Below are 20,552 nucleotides of genomic sequence, written 5' to 3'. Positions count from 1 at the left end.
ATGCTTGGTGACCACTTCAAACGATACGTCACATTCTAGGAGCCGTGACTGCCATGGCGGCATTGGCTTCATTGGATGCATAAGACAACGTTCAAACAGCGGAACACCCATTTTTCCACTACGGATCTTAGCACTCGCAGAAAACGGTTCTCGCACTGCATGCCGCTTATCAAACAGGGCGGCAACGGTAATATCCTTTATGGTTCTCTGAGAAAATATGTAAAACTCGCATACGGCTCCTGTAAATGAAGACTACACTCGTTCGACTGTGTGTGGAGGCCCTGGATCGGATTTATGCTGTAGGTTGCACTTGCGAGACAGAGGCCTATATTGTGAGCAGTTTCTACGACATCTATTTTGCTCAGCGGTGCAGAATGACAAATTATAGCGCCGTAACGAAGACATGGAAAGAACAATGATGGGTGTAACGTTAGGACATGTTTAAAAAGCAGATTGGGTGAGGGGACAAACCCAAGTTAATTACATCTTAGTTGAAATCAAGAAATAGAAATGGACATGGGCAGCACATGTAATGAGGAGAGAAGATAACCGATGGTCATTAAGGATTACAGATTCGATTCCAAGGGAAGGGAAGCGTAGCAGGGGGTGGCAGAAAGTTAGTTGGGCGGATGAGATTACGAAGTTTGCAGCGACAACATAGCCACAATTAGTACATGACCGGGGTAGTTGGAGAACTATGGGAGATTCCTTTGCCCCTGGCTGGTGATGATGATGATGATGATGATGATACAAGGCTTGAGCGGGCAATACACTTGTACAAGTTTAGGAGACATTCGCGATCTTTACCGCGAGTTGTGCGCGACAGAAGTTTTAAAATGTCGATTCTCTTCTTGGCATTGTATTCGTACTAATTCGGGCTTGGTCTTCTTGCAGTTCTTGATTGAATCAGCCCGCTCCTTATGGGCTAGCTGCGCCGTCTTATTGGTTGTTATGCCACAGCAGTCTTCCGGGGCGGTGGATGCGCCCTCTTGCCAGAAGTGTGTTTGTCGTGAAAGACCCACGTCGAAAGACGAAGCATTAGAGCCCACCTGCCCGTAGTTGGACGGGCTCGCCTTATTCTGCGAGCGGTGCTGGCTCCTGCTAATGCTAGCAGGGGCCTTCTGTGTGGCCGAGTTCAAGGAAGGTAAAGCAGCCTTGTACCGGCATTACAGCCAGATTTTTTCCGTCACTTTCGTCTAAGTGCGATGGACGCTCTGGCGCCCCGTGCCTCTGGGATGCCAGGAAGATTGTGTGAGGGTGCGCCAGAAAGCGTAGCGGCTTGATGCGCCCCTGTCCATTACATGTCCTGCCCATGCCCATGGGCATGGGCATGGGCAGGACATGTAATGAGGAGGGAGGATAACCGATGGTCATTAAGGGTTACGGACTGGATCCCAAGGGAAGGGAAGCGTAGCAGGGGGCGGCAGAAAGTTAGGTGGGGGGATGAGATTAAGAAGTTTGCAGGGACGGCATGGCCACAGTTAGTACATGACCGGGGTTGTTGTAGAAGTATGGGAGAGGCCTTTGCCCTGCAGTGGGCGTAACCAGGCTGATGGTGATGATGATGAAAGCAGCCTTGCCTGCTCTTACCGCGAGGGCTGGTTGTGATGAAACACTCGCACGGCACGCGACTTAGGCTGCCACCCAGTGCCATTTTGGGGTTGCCCCTCAATACACCCCTTCAGCGAAAGGAGTTAACTGTGGAAAAGACGGTGAAAGATGTTGTATGCCTTCGAGTGTTATATTGTGCTTATGTTTGATTGCGAACATTTTATTTTCTTTCTCTCGGTGTTGCGCAAGATCCATAGTACGCAGGTTGAAGATCAACGCAGTCTACGCGAGGGGCCTCAGTATTAGTCAAAATATGGGGCATATGAGGTATTAACATACGGGGCAGAAGCTTGGAGGTTCACAAAGAAGCTCGAGAAAAAGTTACGGACTTTGAAATCAGCAATGAAATAAACTTCGTAGGCGTAACGTGAAGGCACAGGAAAACAGAGTTGTGGACAAGAACGAAAACAGGGGTAGCTAATGTCCTAGTTGACATGAACATGGAGCTGTGCAGTCGGTGTAATGGGCAGTGCAAATAACCGCTGGTGCCAATGAACGGTAAGGGCAGTCGAGGAGGGTAGAAAATTGGGTAGGGTCAAAAAATCAGAATGCTCGTAGGCACAAGTTGGAATCAGCTTTCAAAAACAGGTGTATTTCAACGTCGCTGGAGGAGTCCTTCGTACTGGAAAGTACGTAAAAATAGGGCCGCGTTGATAGCGACGATGATGGTGACGATGATGATGATTAGTACAGTGGTCAGTACAGTGATCTTTAGTTGCGTGCATTGCCGACGTGACCGCTATCGGCAGCTTGGAGAAGCATGGCCAAATCTCCGACACATAAAACGGTGCTATGTGTGTTGTATCTATGGTGGTACTCTGATGTTCATGTACGCTGTTCTAGTGTCTCTGGCAATGTGCTTCTGCCAAGCGTACAAATTATGTACTTAGCTGGTACTTGTTTGTTGACGAACAATTTTCATTAGTTGGATATTAATGACGTTTTCCTATGTCCATTCATTCAGGTGCTCAACACTGAATTCTATCAAGTCTTCTTCGGAAATTAGACCATTTCCAGTGTTCGTGATTCGGTGCACGCTTAAAGAAATCGGGATATTCCCAAATACAAGAAGGTTCGTTAGTTTGCCGTAATTCGCCTTGTTACCGACTTCCTGTACCGCGTCGCCACTGCACTTTAGACCTTTATAGCCTTTATACCACTTTATACTTTCATCAGCACTGATGATGGTCTCAGTGATACAATTTAGAATAAGGAGGGGGGAAAGCGTTCTGCCTTTCTTGTCGGCTTTCTCGCTGTGTGTATCCTGAAATTTCGGGTAGGTCTTCTTGTGTAGAACGAAATTTCAATGTGATTTCCGCGCGCGTTCTTTTCGAAGAGTTACCTCTTACTAAAGGGTTGGTTGTTGCGATCAATTGCCATTGCTGCCTGTGATTCATACTTAAAGCGAAACTGTCACATTTTAAGCATGAAATACTTTTAGCTCTGGTTGGCGGGGTCCTTCAAATGACCTTTAGCTAAAATCTAGAGCCGTTATCTAGGCAAAACGAGAACATCCTGCAATGCAGCCAAAACTTCCGAAAATGCGTTGTCTGGCCCCCAGCCCTTTTATAGGACCGCGTTACAGACGATTGTTACTGCCCAAACTAAATACAAAAAATATTGCTTCCGAGGTCCTCCAACATCACCCAAGCTGTAACTTCTAGTACGTTGAGGTTTTATTTGTCATATCCAATAACGAGGGTCAAAGGGCAGATAAACGGCGCCATAATTTTGTTGTCATATTTTGGCACCAAGACAGGGTTACCTTGCTGTTTTAAAGGCCAGTGGTCCGTGAGTTCCATGGCACTGGTTTCGCGTCGCTTCGAGACCGCAAGACGCTGTGCGCCTCCTACAGGATCTTCTTCTAGCTGGGCAGTGCGCTCTGTCCTCGTCGTGTCTTTTGCTGCCTCTCGTGCAGCTTTCAGCCGTTTTTTTTTTTTCTTCTAGCTGGGCAGCGTCGATATAGACCTGTGCGCCGTAGGTCGTTGTGCGGTGTAGGGGGTGGGGTGTGCCGATGCGAACATGCACTACACCCATTTTAAGACTCTGGCTGCTGTAATTTCCAAGCACTCTACTTTGCCGGTTGCCATTTCATGCATACATATGCTCTCGATTACGGGAGAGGCAGCATTTTTTTCACTGATGCTGTACCGTTAGGACTAGCGTGTCAGTGGCCTTCAGGATAAGAGGAAGTGACTTCTCGTTCTCCTACAGAAGCGATGTTTTCAGGTGCAAGGAGAGTACGCCGTAGTAGCTGGCACTTTTTTTCTTTTATGTCTCTATCGCGTCCAGGCTGCCTCCGCAGACAAAACGAATGCTAACATAGCGTTGCCGACGACGCAGACTAGAACGCAGCCGGCAAGGGCTTGTCTGACGTGGCAAAGTCTGCCACCCGCCGCGGTTGCTCAGTGGCTTTAGTGTTGGGCTGCTGAGCACGAGGTCACGGGATCGAATCCCGGCCACGGCAGCCGCATTTCGATGGGGGCGAAATGCGAAAGCACCCGTGTACCTAGATGTAGGTGCACGTTAAAGAACCCCAGGTGGTCGAAATTTCGGAGCTCCCCACTACGGCGTGCCTCATAATCGGAAAGTGCTTTCGGCACGTAAAACCCCATAATTAAAGAAAGTCTGCCTTGTTGTAGAGAAAAGACGAGCTAGTAGTTAACTTTGAACAGCGCGGACCCCGCCGTTGCCATGAGAAGCCCCCTACGTTGACGCCTGCAAGTTCAGGACAGAAAAAAAATGAACTTAGGGTTACTTAGTGAATGGATTGCGGTGTTCTGTGTCAAGAGAGTATTGACTGGCGGTAGTGCCGGGGGGGGGGGGGGGGGGTTGAAGTTGATCTCATGTAAATAAATTTGCACTTTAAAACAACATTTGAAGGATGCGTTGTCTGCTCGCAAATCTAGCATAGAAGACCATACCACGATTTCTCAGCCTTTGGGTTACACACGCAAAAGGCTATCAAAGCGATAACCCAAAGCTTGAGTCAGGTAACATGAGCCAGGTTTCTTGAATAGCGAGGACGAATCAGTGGTCGTTCACAAAACTGCTTAGCAAACATTCCGCTGAAGCGGTGAACAACCACGCATGGTGGAAAGGTCTGAAGCGCGAGCGCCACACAGAACAATCCATAGGAATAACACCTTTCACTTCATTTATTCCGACAGATAATATATGGGAACACCAGACAAACGTTCTCCGTCACTGAAGGTGCGGGCAGTGGTGGAAGCTTGTATAAAAATTCCAAGTGCGATTGGATCCTCTGGCACAACCTATCCTGTTCGTATGAGGGACAGCGTGCGAGGCTGAGCCGCAAAATATAGTGGCTTGATGCGCGCTGATGTTTTAGGTCAAGTGAGAAAGTATCCGCAGTGCTTGGGAGGGGGATGTGTGCGCGTGGTGCAGTCAACAGCCGTGCGCTATGAGGGGGAGGAGGCGTGAGTGTGTGACTGCCTACGCTAGCCCTGCCGTGGCGACGCATGGCTGTCCGTGCGGCTCAGCGCATAGACCACAGGCACGCACTTTGAGAGGTAAATCTGCGGTGTTTAATAAAGCTGCTGGACACGAGGTTTTCGAGAAACCAGAGTCTCAAGTTTCGGAGCGGCGTTAAACAGCAAGCCGGCGGATGCATTCGCCCCCTGTTCGCGCGTTTCTGCAGTCATCGGCTGAGATCGTTTCACGATTGCTTGTGCGCGCTTGACACCATGCTTGCTAATTTATTAGTAAACTAATGCTCACTGCAATTAGTAGGACCGATAAAACTATGAACTTCGTTCCAGTTGTCTAATAGATAGCTTTTTCAATAAATGGTTTGCTTTATGGCGAAGCTGGATTGCTGAACATAAGCTTGTCTTAGTGTAAGCCTTGGTATCCTTTTAATTATAATGGTACTACGTGAATGGTTTCTCCGTGACCAAGAATTGAACTTATAGCATATTCGCTTTCACAACCAGGAAATGTTGCAGCTCCTTGAACTTACTCACCTGAGAATATATCTCCCGTGCGTCGAAGATGACGTAAACCGTGTCAAGAAACGCTCCTCTGGAACAGCAACACGCGCGTTTAAGGCGATTGACAACACAGGTTTTGTGCACATGATTACACCGACGTGTGTTCTGCTCTCCACCTTCGACAGGCAATGCTTCCGTGGGTAATGATGGGTGCACTGTTTTCCACAGCGTCGAAGGGCTCTACGCATCGAGCCCAAATAGGACACATTCGAGTAAGTCTGTGTTATCAGACTTGCCACGTAATGCATCATACACGGCAAGATATTGCCATCGTCAAGCTTTAGACTGAGGTCCTCCACACCCCTTATTTCGGGTGAGTAGGCGGGGATGCTCCGTGAGGCCGTGATTTGGTTCTGCAGCAAATTCGCCACGAAGTAGGAGCCAATCATCCATGCACTGAATAGAAGTTTCTTGGTCGCCGAGCTGGATAGATCTCTTGAAATATGGCCACGCCCTACAACTGAACTCGCCATGAAAAACAAAGCTTTGCGTGCACTTAACTTTTCTTGAGGAAAAAGAAAACGCTGAACAAACAGAACCAGCATTACAGCAACGCAAAGAGGCAGCAATGAGCTGCAGAGCCTAAAAAATGCGAGCCAGTTGTTGAGAAAGGATGGACGAACAGGACTGCGTCTGCGTACGAGTAAACAGAAGGACGTGGGCGGATAAGATGCGTATGCATAGTAGTAACAATTGAACGGGCAATTCACAGGATCTTGGCCTAAAATGATATCAACCTGGCGATCCAGCAGCAACGAGTCGCTCTTGCCGGAACTGTTGCACCGCATGATCATTGTGTTGTTGAGCGCAATATACGCCTCCATCGTAACCCTGGTAAAGTGAGCGGGGATCATGTTACAATGTTTGCCTGGCTTGTCGTAAATGGAATAGGAAATTTCCTTATTCCTCGGATAGCGTGATGTCGGTTGCACGCGCCCCTGCAAGAACTGCTTGACTGTCTTGAATATTTTCCGTTCTTCGCAGTTCTTGTGGTCTTCGGCAGGCGCATTGATCTCGTCCTCCGCCACGGTTATTACTTGGCACGCGTGATTCTTCATCATATCGAGGACATCACTGTGCGCTTTAACTCCAAAAATCCACTGGACGTTGGAGTGATACGTTTCAAAATGCGCCACTTTTTGGAACAACTGATACGGTGCTGAGGTTTCCAGCGGCACTAAGACCAAGACAGGTCTTCGAAACACGTTGACCTGTGTGACGTACCGGTCGAAAAGCTTGTAGCAATCAGCATCATTCGAGCAATACCAATGAGTGACAGGAATGTGATTCCTTGCAAGCCATGTGCTGTGATTTTTAGCTGCCTTCGTGAGCCATAGCATGGCGACATGGGACCTTGGCACGTTCATTGCTTCCACCAGGTCTGTTATGAGCGCATTCATCCTACCTGAAACAATCTTGGTGAGAAGGAGCACAGCGAAAGCGGTGGCCGAAAAAGTGGGCGTCATTATTTCCCGGATGTTGTACGTTTCTAAGCATGAGCTAAAATTTATGGGCTCAAGGAATGGTTTGTGTGTTCTGGTGACTCACCCACAGTTCAAACCAAGCACGTTTATTTTTTTGGGAAAGCCTGAAATCTTGATGTAAGGTTGGTTTCTCTAAGACTACGATCTTACAGTGGGTCCTTTCATACAGAGCTGTAGTAACGTTGATGAGGTATTTTGTCTTCTTTCGGCTTTGGGAGGCGTTAGTTCAAGGAATTCATCAAGCCCATCGACATGTACGTCCAGTAGTAGGAGTGAAGGCAAAAGGGGTGACTGGCTTAGCTACACGGCTCCAATAAGAAAAGTCCACTGCATGCAGGAGCAAGTTAAACTTCAGAATTCCCATCAGGAGCTCCCGCGCTGAACAAAAGGTCTGCGCTTTTAATACCCTCGCCTGGCCTAGGGGAGTGGTCTAGGGAATCTGAAGACTGTCTAGCAGCAAATCACAATTGTTCAATCCGTTGCGATACCACGCCCATGCTCTCGCAATGACGTGCAGTAACACCGCCTCCCAAGCCCGACGGTATGGAATACGTGGGAGAATAGCAACTGGCGAATCCAAGCTTGCCGTTAGTCTACGGTAGCATTTATTGTTCGCCCTGTCATGATTAGTTTACGCTGTGAGGTAGTGGTAACGGGCTTTTGCGGATCCAATAACAGTCGGTGTCCACGCTGCGTTGACGGCTGGATATACGCTGATGGGTTGGGGTCTGCCTCATTGCAAGCGCCTAATTAATGGTTTTGGGAAATTACTGCAGCAAAACACGAGGCATGAAGAAAAGGACAAAACGAAGCCGTACTGGCCGTAGGCCGTGGCACACGTCTAATTAACGCATTGGTGGTGTTCAGACGTAAGCTTCTACAAATGAGCCGTGGCTATACTGATAAACTATCATGCGCATCTCACGCGATGTCGTAATTAGGCGGTACGGCGTGATACCTGCTTATTATAAATGGAGCTTCATTTGCTTTCCTCTCTCGTTTTTCGAAAAAAAAAACACTTCGTTATCGCGAGCGTGCCAAAACATCAAGGTTTTTGTAAGTGACGAAGTGCCATTTCTCCGGCGACAAGGCTTATATTAAAATTAGTAGAAAGAGGAAAATTGTCATTACTGAGGACCCGTTTCCTGACTCAGCCCAATTCGCGTGACGGCTTTCAGTCCGGTCTTTCTCCTGCCTATACTTCCTACTCTCTTCACACAAAGGTGCCCGCCAAGAATAATTTTACGGGCTTGTTAAAATTAGTCGAGAGGTTTTAAGTACTTTTCCTCTATCTTATGTTGGTTCGCGTGCACGTTAGTGTTTGGGCCCTAGTCCTTGCCTCTCGCGCTATTCACATTAGGAATCGCCAATGCTTTTTTATGAGAAAACGTCGGATCATTCCAGTACACTTGTTCTTTTATGGCTGACTGAATAATTAACAGCGGACAAGTGACCTTTTGTTGCTAATTGTGACTGAATGTCGCCATGACGACGGTAAGCGTCGTTAAGGAAATAGGAGTTTTGGAACTGTGCCTGCGCAACGTCCACGTGTTTAAGCGTTCAGTATTTGCACCAAGGAGTATTTGATTGATGGCCTGGGGATTTTTGAATGTAATTGGCCCAAAGTCATGGTATGGCCTTATAACGCCAAGGCTATAATAATGAAAATATTTCAACAAACTAGCCCAACTTTCTGCTCTTGTAACTTTAATAATGAGTGGTCAGTGGTGCAATAACAGTGAATTCAGAAGCATACTTGTACGACCGTCGCAGAGGCCTTAAAAGATTCCCTGTCATTTCGTAATATATTTGTATGTCCTTCTTGAAACTACGCTGATGACAGGTGATATGTACAATGGGCATCAATGGTATGAAACGAGAAGATGATACGCTAAACTTTAAGCGTGGAAGTAGCATTACAGCCTCAGAAGGCGCTTCGAACGCAAGAGCCTCGAGGCACATGTTACATAAAATATTATTATCGTAACTGCTGTCTCCACTGAGAGGATGTGCTATGAATTTTTTTGCTTTGGGATGTGCAAAGTGTCGACACCTTGTATGAAATTTGAAATTGTTAAGCTGTCAAATTGCAGTTATTTGCCAAGGTCCATTTTCGGATGTAATGGGGTGCGCTGTCGGTACACGAATGAAAGTTGCTTTTGTTTTTTCCTTTTAGTGTCTTCTTTATGACACTCCGACGCGACGTAGAGGACGTTCAGTGTCTCACCGCTTTTACCATTGATAAGATTTACATAGAGCTAGTTAACAGGCAGGGGTATGTGCCATATGTGTGGCGTATGCAAAGTCGACAGAAGATGACCATAGTTTGTCGTATTTTTGTTATTGGGGTTGAATTTCCGTAATGGTGCCTAATCAATGCAGCTTATGTTTTGAGTACCCCAGATTAGTTTCCAGCAGATTCTTATTCTAAGCATTGTTTTGAAAAAAACAAATTCCCGAATTGAAGGTATAGTTTGAGCCATGAATTCTGTCTTTACAAAAATTAGTACGGAACGCTATACGACAATTAGTCAGCCATTGGGTTCTACACGAGAGAGAAAGAACTTATTTGAAAGAAGGAAAAGAGATTGGTCTGACCTAGCGCGTTTGAGCCTACTACTTGGGGGAGGGTAAGCGGGAACGGCGACATAAAGATGTGATGTGGGATGATGATCACGCAGAAGGTAGGATGCACAATGGTGAAAGTAAGCTCTGCCATCTGTTGATGAACTTTCGGAAATGTCATTTATGACGCCACGACGGGGTCCGAGACCTTGTCTGTTGTCATTAGTTCAAATGAACCTTCAAATATAAGCGCTAAGACCAAACTGGTGTTTGGCCTTGTCCCACGTAAGCATCTCAGGCGCCAAGCAAAACCTTTAAAATTGTAATGAGCGGCGATAAGCGGCTTCAGTACAACGAGCACCTGCAGGACACTTTTAGCCGCCAGCTTCTGGAGAGCGCAAAGAATCAAGCGCATTGGTTCTACCAAGTAGTTCAACATTTCCCAAACGCTTTTCTTGTAATTATGTCCATCTCCGTACTTGCCTGCCCTGTCGCCGGTTTTATTGACGCTACCATTTGTTTCTTACAGCAGATCACCACTACGACACGCTGTCATGTCCGTCGGTGCCATCATAAGCCTGGTTACGCCCACTGCAGAGCAAAGGCCTCTCCATACTTCACCAACTACCCCGGTCATCTACTAATTGTGGCCATGTTGTCCCCGCAAACTTCTTTATCTCATCCGTCCACCTAACTTTATGTTGCCCCCTGCTGCGCTTCCCTTCCCTTGGAATCCAGTCCGTAAACCTTAATGACCATCGGTTATCTTCCCTCCTCATTACATGTCCTGCCGATATCCATCTCTTGGTTTTTATTTCAACTAAGGTGTCATTAACTCGCGTTTGTTCCCTCAACCAATCTCCTCTTACCCTTAACGTTGCACCTATCAATCTTCTTTACATAGGTGGTTGCGTCTTCACCAGTTTATGTAGGACCCCTTCGTAAGCCTCCAGGTTTCTGCGCCGTACGTGAGTACTGGTAAGACATAGCTGTTATACACTTTTCTGTTGAGGGATAATGGCAACCTGCTGTTCATCATCTGAGAATACCTGCTAAACTCACCTCAGCCCATTCTTATCCTTCGGATTATTTCATTGTGAAACATAGTTCCAGCGCACATTTGAACAAGGACGAGGCGAGAAAGACAACACTAATGCCGGACTTCAACTGAGTTTTATTCATTGGAAACAGGGCTTTATGTACACAAGGGTGGGGGGTAGGGGACTGCTACTGCGCAGGACCACTCCCCCTACCCCTTCCCCCACCCCCACCCCACCACCTCCCCCTGTGTACATAAAGACCTGTTTCCAATGAATAAAACTCACTTGAAGTCCGGCGTTAGTGTTGTCTTTCTCGCCTCATCCTTGTTCAAATGTGCGCTGGAACTATGTTTCACAATGCTAATCATAACCAACTAGCCCAGCTGTCCATACTTAGGGATTATTTCAGTCTCATGATCCGGATCCGAAGTCACTACCAGTCCTAAGTACATGTACTTTCTCACCACTTCCAGCGCCTGGATACCTATTGTAAACTGCTGTTTTCTATCGATACTGTTAAACATCACTTTACTTTTCTGCAGATTAATTTTTAGACCCACCTTTCTTCTTTTACCTCTCCAGGTCAGTGAGCATGCACTGCAATTGGTCCCCTCAGTTACTAAGCAAAGCAATATCTTCAGCGAATCGCAAGTTACTATGGTATTCTCCATTAACTCTTATCCCCAATTCTTCCCAATCCAAGTCTCTGAATACCTCCTGTAAACACGCTCTGAATAGCATTGGAGAGATCGTATCTCACTGCCTGACGCCTCTCTTTATTGGGATTTTGTTGCTTTCTTTATGGGAGGCTAAGGTGGCTGTGGAGCTGCCATAGATATCTTTGAGTATTTTTACATACGGCTCGTCTACACCCTGATTCAGTATTGCCTCCATGACTGCTGAGGTTTCGACTAAATCAAACGCTTTCTCGTAATCAATGAAAGCTATATATAAGGGTTGGTTATATTCCGCACATTTCTCTATCACCTGATTGATAGTGTGAATATGGTCTATTGTTCAGTAGCCTCTACGGAATCCTGGCTGGTCCTTTTGTTGACGGAAGTCTGAGGTGTTCCTGATACTATTTGCACTTACCCTTGTAAATACCTTGTAGGCAACGGACAGTAAGCTCATCGGTCGATAATTTTTCAAGTCTTTGGCGTCCCATTTCTTATGGATTAGGATTATGTTAGCGTTCTTCCAAGATTCCGGTACGCTCGAAGTCATGAGGCTTTAAGCATACAGGGTGGCGAGTTTTTATAGAACAATCTGCCCACCATCCTTCAACAAATATGCTATTACCTGATCCTCCCCAGCTGCCTTCCCCCTTTGCATAGCTCCAAAGGCTTTCTTTACTTCTTCAAGCGTTACTTGTGGTATTTCAAATTCCTCTAGACTATTCTCTATTCCATTATCGTCGTGGGTGCCACTGGTACTGTATGATCTCGTCCATACTAGTAATAATTTTGCCGGCTTTGTCTCTTAACGCATATATCTGATTCTTGCCTATTCCTAGTTTCCTCTTCACTGCTTTTAGGCTTGCTCCGTTCCTCAGAGCATGTTCAATTCTATCCATATGTCAGCTGTCTTACGCTTGCTTTTTAACTTGCAAAGTTCTGCCAGTTCTATTCGAGCTACAGGGTTAGAGGTTTCATACATTGGCGTTTCTTGATCAGATCTTTTGTCTCCAGTGATAGCTTGCTGGCATCCTCACTAACGGAGTTACCACCGACTTCTATTGCACACTCCTTAATGAAACCCATAAGATTGTCGTTCATATCTTCAACAATAAGATCCTCTTCCTGAGTTAAGTCCGAATACCTGTTCTGTAGCTTGGTTCGGATTTCCTCTATTTTCCCTCTCAACGCTAACTCATTGATTGGCTTTTTATGTACCAGTTTCTTCCGTTCACTCCTCAAGTCTAGGGTAATTCGAGTGCTTACCATCCTATGGTCACTGCAGCGCACTTTACCGAACACGTCTACATCTTGTATGATGCCAGGGTTAGCGCAGAGTATAAAGTCTATTTCATTTCTATTCTCGTCATTCGGTCTTCTCCACGTCCACGTTCCGCTATCCTGCTTGCGGAAGAAGGTATACATTATCCGCATATTCTATTCTGCAAACTCTACGAATAACTCTCCCCTGCTATTCGCAGAGCTTATGCCATATTTCCCCACTGACTTGTCTCCAGCCTGCTTCTTGCCTACCAGGAATTGGAGTCACCCATTAGTATTGTAAATTTTGTTTTGACGCTACCCATCACCTATTCCATGTCTCCATAGAAGCGTTCAACTTCCTGGTCATAATGACTGGATGTAGGGGCGTAGACCTGCACGACCTTCAACTTGTACCTCTTATTAAGTTTCACAAGAAGACCTGCGGCCCTCTCGGTAATGCTATAGAATTCCTGTATGTAACCAGCTATATCCTTATTATTCAGGAATCCGACTCCTAGTTCTCGTCTCCCCGCTAATCCCAGGTACCACAGGACGTTTTCAGCACTGTATATGCTTCCTTTATCCTCCTAGCTTCACTGAGCCCTATCATATCCCATTTACTGCCCTCTAATTCCTGAAATAACACTGCTAGACTCGCCTTACTAGATAACGTTCTAGAGTTGAACGTTGCCAGGTTCAGATTCCAATGGCTGCCTGTCCGGAACCAGGGATTCTTAGCACCCTCTACTGCGTCGCAGGTCTGACCGCCGCTGTGGTTAGTTGCTTCGCAGCTGCTGAGGGCTGAGGGGCTGGGTTTGATTGTTGTGTTCATATAGGAGGCTGTGGCCAAGTGCTGCACCAGGGTGGCCAATCCTGCTAAGGTGAGAGAGTGCGTTAGCGGGTCTGGTCACCGGGATCAGGCCGCACTCCGGGCCTGTTTATGCAATTTCATCCACACGTGGATTTAATTTTTTTTTCATCCGATAGAAAATTGCGCAGCACCGGGATACTAACCACGGTCCTCTTGCACGCGAGGCGGATGTTCTTCCTCTGCGCCACCCCTGCACCATGGTGTAGCTCCGTCGGTGTAGCCGACCACAAAGCCATTGTGGGTCTGCTGTACCTGGTGGGGACGAATATTCGCCGTGTGCTCTCACCGACCTTGAACTACCTGCACATTTGGTTACTCTCTTCGATGCAGACTCAGGCTGAGGTGGTCGTGGCGCCGGGCCCCGGCCATTCAGTTTTTCTGAAGTGGCTTTGTGGCGCTTCTTTCTTGAGCAATGTTCACACGAGCAAAGAGATTGAGCAGACTCTCTACGGAACGATTTGTCTCTTGCCATTTTTTTAAGACAAGGAGCTTCTTGTTGCATTTTCTGGCATTCCTTCGACGTCGCTTCGTGAGAACCAGGAGAGTTGGTGCATTTAAGTAAGGACGGATCACAGTCAGCAGTAGTATGCTGTTCAATACAACGTTGGTAGTTGACTTCGCTTCTACACACAACGCTCACGTGGGCTATCACTGGTCACTTTCGACACTGAAGCTGCCTCGGAACGTGTTATCCTCCGTGCTGTTCGGTATCCCACTTTCACAGACTATGCTTATGACCGAAAAGCAAATAATAAATATAGCACCGGATGTACTCCGACGGGTGAATTTCAAGAATGCGCACCGATGACCTCGAAAGACTTTTGAGGCCCACATACTTGATTACGAAGTCCGCGTTGGAAATAACGCCAATCGTTATTTCCTTCGTGTATGTAACAGGAGCTTAGGAGGATTGCGCTTTACCTCATAATCGCATTCAGCTTCTCCAGAATTGCTCAATTTTCATAAATACTGTCAGGATGTTCTTTCGAGCGCTGATACTGGTTTGGTTGATTTGGCCAGGTATCCACACGTTCAAGATATTGTGCTAGAAATTGCCTGCTACGTGAGTTCATGTTCCCTGAAATCGAGAGTGGCACACAAGGAACCATGAAGCATTCCTGCTTACTCTGATTTGATAAAGTCAGCTCACTCGACATCCGGCGCATCCTATTATTACGGCGGCCCATGGCTACGGTTTATGTGCTGAGTCCATGACTTCAAATGTTGAGCTCTCCCAGGAATCGAGGTGGTCCAAGCTTCTGAACCCACGCCATCCAAAAATAGGCGTTGAAGCAGACGACGGACCTTGTTCAGGTGGTCATGGGAGCGTCTTCTTGCTCCCGTTTGATGAAAACACTGTCATGAAAATGACAAAAACGTACAAAACTGCATAGCGATATGCTCTGAGCACCCGTGAGGCCCTCACACTTCTTTCTTTTCCTCTAGGTTCTGAAGTAGGCTGTGGAGGCAATGGCGCAAAGTTTCATGCAGGTAACCATGTGCCAGCTTTTTTCAATGGGGAGGACAAGTAAATGGTTATTCACAGAAGTATTAAGCAAATTTCGCGCTGGAGAGGTGAACAGCCACAACATGGCCAAAATATCTGAAGTGCGTCGGCGACGTTTACGAGCGTGACGCCGAACTGTATATAGCACAAACACTTTACACTGCAGTTAGTGCGACAGAAATTCTATGTACACTACAGCCAAAATTTTCCGTCACTGTAGGCCTTCGCGGCGGCGTAGGACGGCGCGCAGCCAAGACTGCGTTGCCAGGCACATGTCATGCAGCCAGCAAACAATGTATGTTGGAACAGCGCAACTCGATGAGATATGCAGGAGAGTGATCGTGCCTCGCAAATTGTCTCCATCTGCGTCTTGCATTCACACACACATCTATCCTTCAATGTTGTGTGGCGAAAACAATGCTGCTTTGGATGCGCGCGCGGCTTTAGGCAGTATTGAAGAGGTCTGTACGCTCTAGTTGATTTACGTTGAAGGCGTAACAGACGGCGCTGATATTACTGAGAGTTCTGCCAACACTCCGCCTGTTTCTGTATACAGATTCAAGCGAAAAATGCATATTCACTGCCCTTGTTTGAATACATGCAAGTCGAAGCTTACGTGAAGTGGTTTATACGAGATGCTATACAACTCCATCTGTGTTTGACTACATGCAAGTCGAAGCTTACGTGAAGTGGTTTATACGAAATGCTATAAAACTATATCTGTGTTTAGTTTCACAACTCTGCAATGTGCGATCTAAGGTCATGTTTAGTTTCATATTTCAATTCAATTTCAATTTCAATTGTTTTTTATGCCTATATATGTATTTATATTTTTTGTTTATGCGCTACACCACGCACATGCTATGGCGAATAAACACAAATCAGGCGGATACTGTGTGAGACGGCTACTCAGTGATGGCGCGACGGCGAAGCCGATATGTGACGGGTCTCGAGGGAACAATGGTGATAGCAGGTATGCATGTGCAGATGCGACACACATTTATCTATCTTTAAGGATTCTGCACCTCTTGTGACTTTGTGAAGTATACCTGTTCTGAAAGATTGGGGCAGAATGGGTACACACCCTGTGGCGCACACCGAAGGAGTAAATGAAAAGAAAAAATCAAGAGAGTAAAATAATGCGCTGTATTTAATGGGCCATTCTGCCATGAACTCGGTATGCCTATGAGCCGACATTATGCTGCCAGTATTCATACATATTTTTTTGTTGTTGTTGCGCAGTACGGAGATGTGTTTACTTCCAATATATTGTATGTCAGCATACAATCGTATTATAGGCTTGTTTGCTTGTGCTATAATTGCACGCTGATACGAACTTCGCATACACATGCATAAATATGTCCACGGAGATACTGAAAAACCCAGCCAGCGGATAGCTGCAGACAGCAGCAGAGGCCCAGATAAACCCGGGAGAGTAGAGGAAAAAAGATTCGCTTTGAAAGAGAGAGAGGGAGAGAGAGAGAGAGTGATTTGTCATGTTGGCATTGAAGCACGGGCGCGCGGCTGTACTGACGAGCCGCTTCTCAGGGCACTGCTGAAGACGGACGCTAGCTCCAAATTGAACTCGCTTCTATCGAATCCGTACTTTACATGCATGAGTATCGCCCTGAGGTTGGGCAGCTGGAATGAATTCATCTGACTGTCGCGCCTGTCGCTGCCATTGCGATATATTGTGGAGGCGGTTCCTTGGCAACCTGCAGTGTATGTGCCACCAATGCCGCGGTAATGGCAACCATTGGTGCTCATCATCTGGTGCAGTGTTTTCCGTAGAAAAGAACCTCGTGGCAGAGGCTACAGACATTTTATCTAAATGAATGCCTCAGAGATTAGACGAGGGTTGATTTGGGCCAGGTGCATGAGCAACATGGCATGCTTGCACGCACCAAGAGGCCATAGCCACAACCGTGGAGTGGTATACGGCTACGCTTAACTGCTAATTACAGGATGCTGTTGTGGTAGGTGTGATGGGATTGTTACATACTGCGAACTCGTAAACTCTTGCGGCTTTTTGCTACCTGATATGTTTTGCAGAACAAAACCAGTCTTTCTAATCTTTACGTAAAATAAACCGGCAGTGGAGGCTCTCCGGTATCCTAAATCACTGTTTTGTGTCAGTAAGAAACGTCGTGAGAAGCGTACGTGTGATAATCGACACACTTTAACAGCCGGTCTACACATTGTCTCATAAATTGCAAGTCAGCGTGTGTAAAGTATAAGCTATCTCCAAAAATACCTGTCAGTTGTCCTTATCCATGTGGCCAACGAGTGAATACTAGCGGAATTTAAGTTCAGCGTCCGCACAGGTCGCAGAGGCGCAGTGGTGGCATGTGTCATGTCATTTACTTATTTTATGCTAAACTGAGGATGGCCTATTCTGATTGTGCTACATAATTAAGGATGTTGGGTTGCTTCAATTTCACTGCAGAAGCGTTATGTTGCGGCTTGTGTGCTGTCTGCATGGTTCTTCAAAGTCTGGCTAAGAGGAATACGTTTGTCATTTACAGTCTCCAACGTAATTGATGAGACCTTGCAGAAATACGAAATAGCACCTTGGCATACATACTATGCAAGTAGTTTACTCGGGAAAGTAAAGAAAGTAAAATTTTGAACTCAGGGGCGCTATAACGTAAAACTATCCCAAACTTTTCTATTCCAGTTCTGCTATCAGCCCTCCGGGATTGGTCAAAAACATTTTTCGACCACCCCCTATTTCACCTGTCTGTCACGCGACGTTACAAAAACCGCAATACCTCCCCATCTGATATAATGCGTGCACACTGATTATGCATGATTTGACAGAAAAAAGAAAAACAGTTATTTCTGATTCGACCCCTTTTCGCCATTAGCCCTCGGCTATTGGTAAAATGTTTTCGGGCTGCACCCACTTCACCTGCCTGTCACGCGACGTCACAAAACCGCACGAACTCACCGCGTCAAAGTGACGTGTACGCGATAAAGATGCATTAATATGCCGAACAAAACTGAATTTTTTTCAGAATAGCCGCAGGCTGCCCCGTTCCGAAAGGAATAAAAGATAGCTGCCGCCGATCGCTGAGACGCTGGCTACTCGCACCTGCTGGAGAGCATGGGTGTATTTGCGTATAATAAAACTTCTTGCGTGACCGTGTAACGTTTTTAAGCACTTTCGACACGTTTACTATCTCATTCTGCCAACTCTTCTTTGCTGAGGGTCAATTTTAGCGTCATTCTTCAGCTTCCGTTGCATGCCGCCGCGATTTTCGACCAGCCACCACAAGCTAAGTAAGGGAAAGCCGACCAGTCGCAGACGCCGGCACCACCCTCTTCATCCGTTTATCGGTTTTCAGTGCACTGGCTCTGCCCTAGTGAATCCCTCTCCACTTGAGCGTTCTCCTCGCCTCTTGTCAGCCAGTTAGATACAACAAGCCGCTCAGTGTAGGCAATGTTATTCGTTTTTCAAGCAAACAAAAGGGACCTCCTATGAACGAGGAGAGCGTTTGATTGGTCTGTTCAGACAACCCTAAGGGTGACCGCCCGGTGCTTGCGTCGGTGGTTACGCAAATTTGACGTCAGTAAATTGGAATAGAAACATATTGGAATAGTTTTACGTTATAGGGCCCCAGGTTATCATTGTTTCTTTTTAATTGGTACGGTGCACTATGCAAGTAGTTTACACGGGAAAGTACAGAACGTCAAATTTTAGCCCATGTTCTCTATTTTTTTTATTTGGTATGGTGCACTTCAGCAACAATGCTGAATTCAGTGAGGACCGCACATCGTAATTTCCATGTTGATAGCACGAGTAAATTCTCAGAAGATTTCAGCATCTTTTGTTTTTATATATTAGTGGAACAAAATACAACATGCAGCGCCAGAGTGTACGAAAGATGTTGCCAAACCGATGGGTAAAATAACCAGCTAACAAGTTGGCGTACCAGCAAAAACGGCTCGCTTTCGCTTCACCCACAAGCACCACAAAATAAAAATGAATGAGAAAGATAACGTTTAAATGCAAAATGTCGGCTTGATGACACTCAGGGTAAGTTATTTAAAATTCAATACATCCGTTCTATCAACACAGTAAATTACCCATCGTGATAAAATGGAGGTATAGCAACTACTCCAATAGCATTGAAATGAAGAGAGACCTTTATTACAAAGTTCAGTGCCAAATATCCATTGAAGAGAAAGTTCATAGAAGTGTGGATGCTTGAAGGTGCCCCTGCTGTCTTCCTGAAGTTCAGCTCTAAAGTTGAACTGCGTGAATCGCATAGATGTGCTAATTAGGTGAGATCACTTGAAGAAATATACCCAAAATGTTTAAAAAAACGTTATTTTCATCCCTGTCTTTTTGTGTTGTTTGTTTTCTTTATATTCATTGGGTGGCTTGCGTGCGAGTCGAATTTGGAAGCCGGCGTCATCATTCCAGGGACACAAACGCTTCAAGCAGTACTTCCTCCCTTCGGTCATGTGTCATCGTTATGGCATCGGTCGCAGTGACACCAAAGCTAACCGCAAGCAAATTCCTGCGCAGAATGTTAGCAGTGACGGAGGAACTGGGGAGATAATTGTTTTAATGAACACTGGGCGAAGGTTAGGCGTAAGTGTTAACTCAAGACCCTGTGCAGGCCGTACGGATGCGAGCGGCACCATTAAACACATTGACGGTGGCGCTGGCGGACTACATACTACGTGTATTATTTAGGGCGATGATGTCATATATGGCGTAAGTGACTCAAGTGGCGCTAAAGCTGAAGACGTTCAGGTTATTGAAGGAGCTAGTAGGACTTCGTCGCCAGAGGCAGTCGTTACAAAAAACCCGCACTAGTCTTAACAACATCCTGTATAAAAAGCAACTCGTAGATTTGCATGACCTCAGTGGCAGCAGCGCTACAGGGTCTGCAGGTTTCGGCAGCACTAACGGGAGTGTAATAAGCAGCACAGGTTTGTCCGGCAGCAATACACATAATCCTGGCGGGGCCAGCGTAGACAGCAGCGGTGGAGTGAGTAACACAGCCGTCGTTGTTGGAGGCAGTGGATCCAGCGCAGTGATAAACACCACATACCTCACCGGTAGTCGATTGGGAATCAGCAATGGTGGAATGTCACATGAGAGTGTTCGTAATCAAGGCTCAGGCGCGGCTACAGGAACTGGAAGTTTCAGTGATGCAGCTGGTGGTGCCGTTAGCACCACCGGAGCAAGTGACGGAATCGGCTCGTCTGGCAGCAGTAGAGGTGTCGCTGCTATCGGTGGATCAATCGTACCTGGTTCCGAAGGTGCAGCGAGTGCTATAGCTGGAGTAGGTGGCATAGGAATCAACACAGACACCGGAAGCAATCATAGGGGTAGCGGTAATGGTGGTAGGTCTAATGCTCACAGCGATGAACGTGGTAGTAGTGCCAGTGGTAGGACTGCTAATGGGAATGACATTACCGGCAGCGCAACTGTGCCTGGCAGTTCTACTGGCAATAGTGGGACGGAAACAATAAGCACCAGACTATCAACACCTGGCTCTGGTAT

Source organism: Dermacentor albipictus, chromosome 2, assembly GCF_038994185.2.
Source record: "Dermacentor albipictus isolate Rhodes 1998 colony chromosome 2, USDA_Dalb.pri_finalv2, whole genome shotgun sequence".
Lineage (NCBI taxonomy): Eukaryota > Metazoa > Arthropoda > Arachnida > Ixodida > Ixodidae > Dermacentor > Dermacentor albipictus.
The sequence above is the reverse complement of the archived record's forward strand: the minus strand, read 5'-3'. Positions refer to the sequence as shown.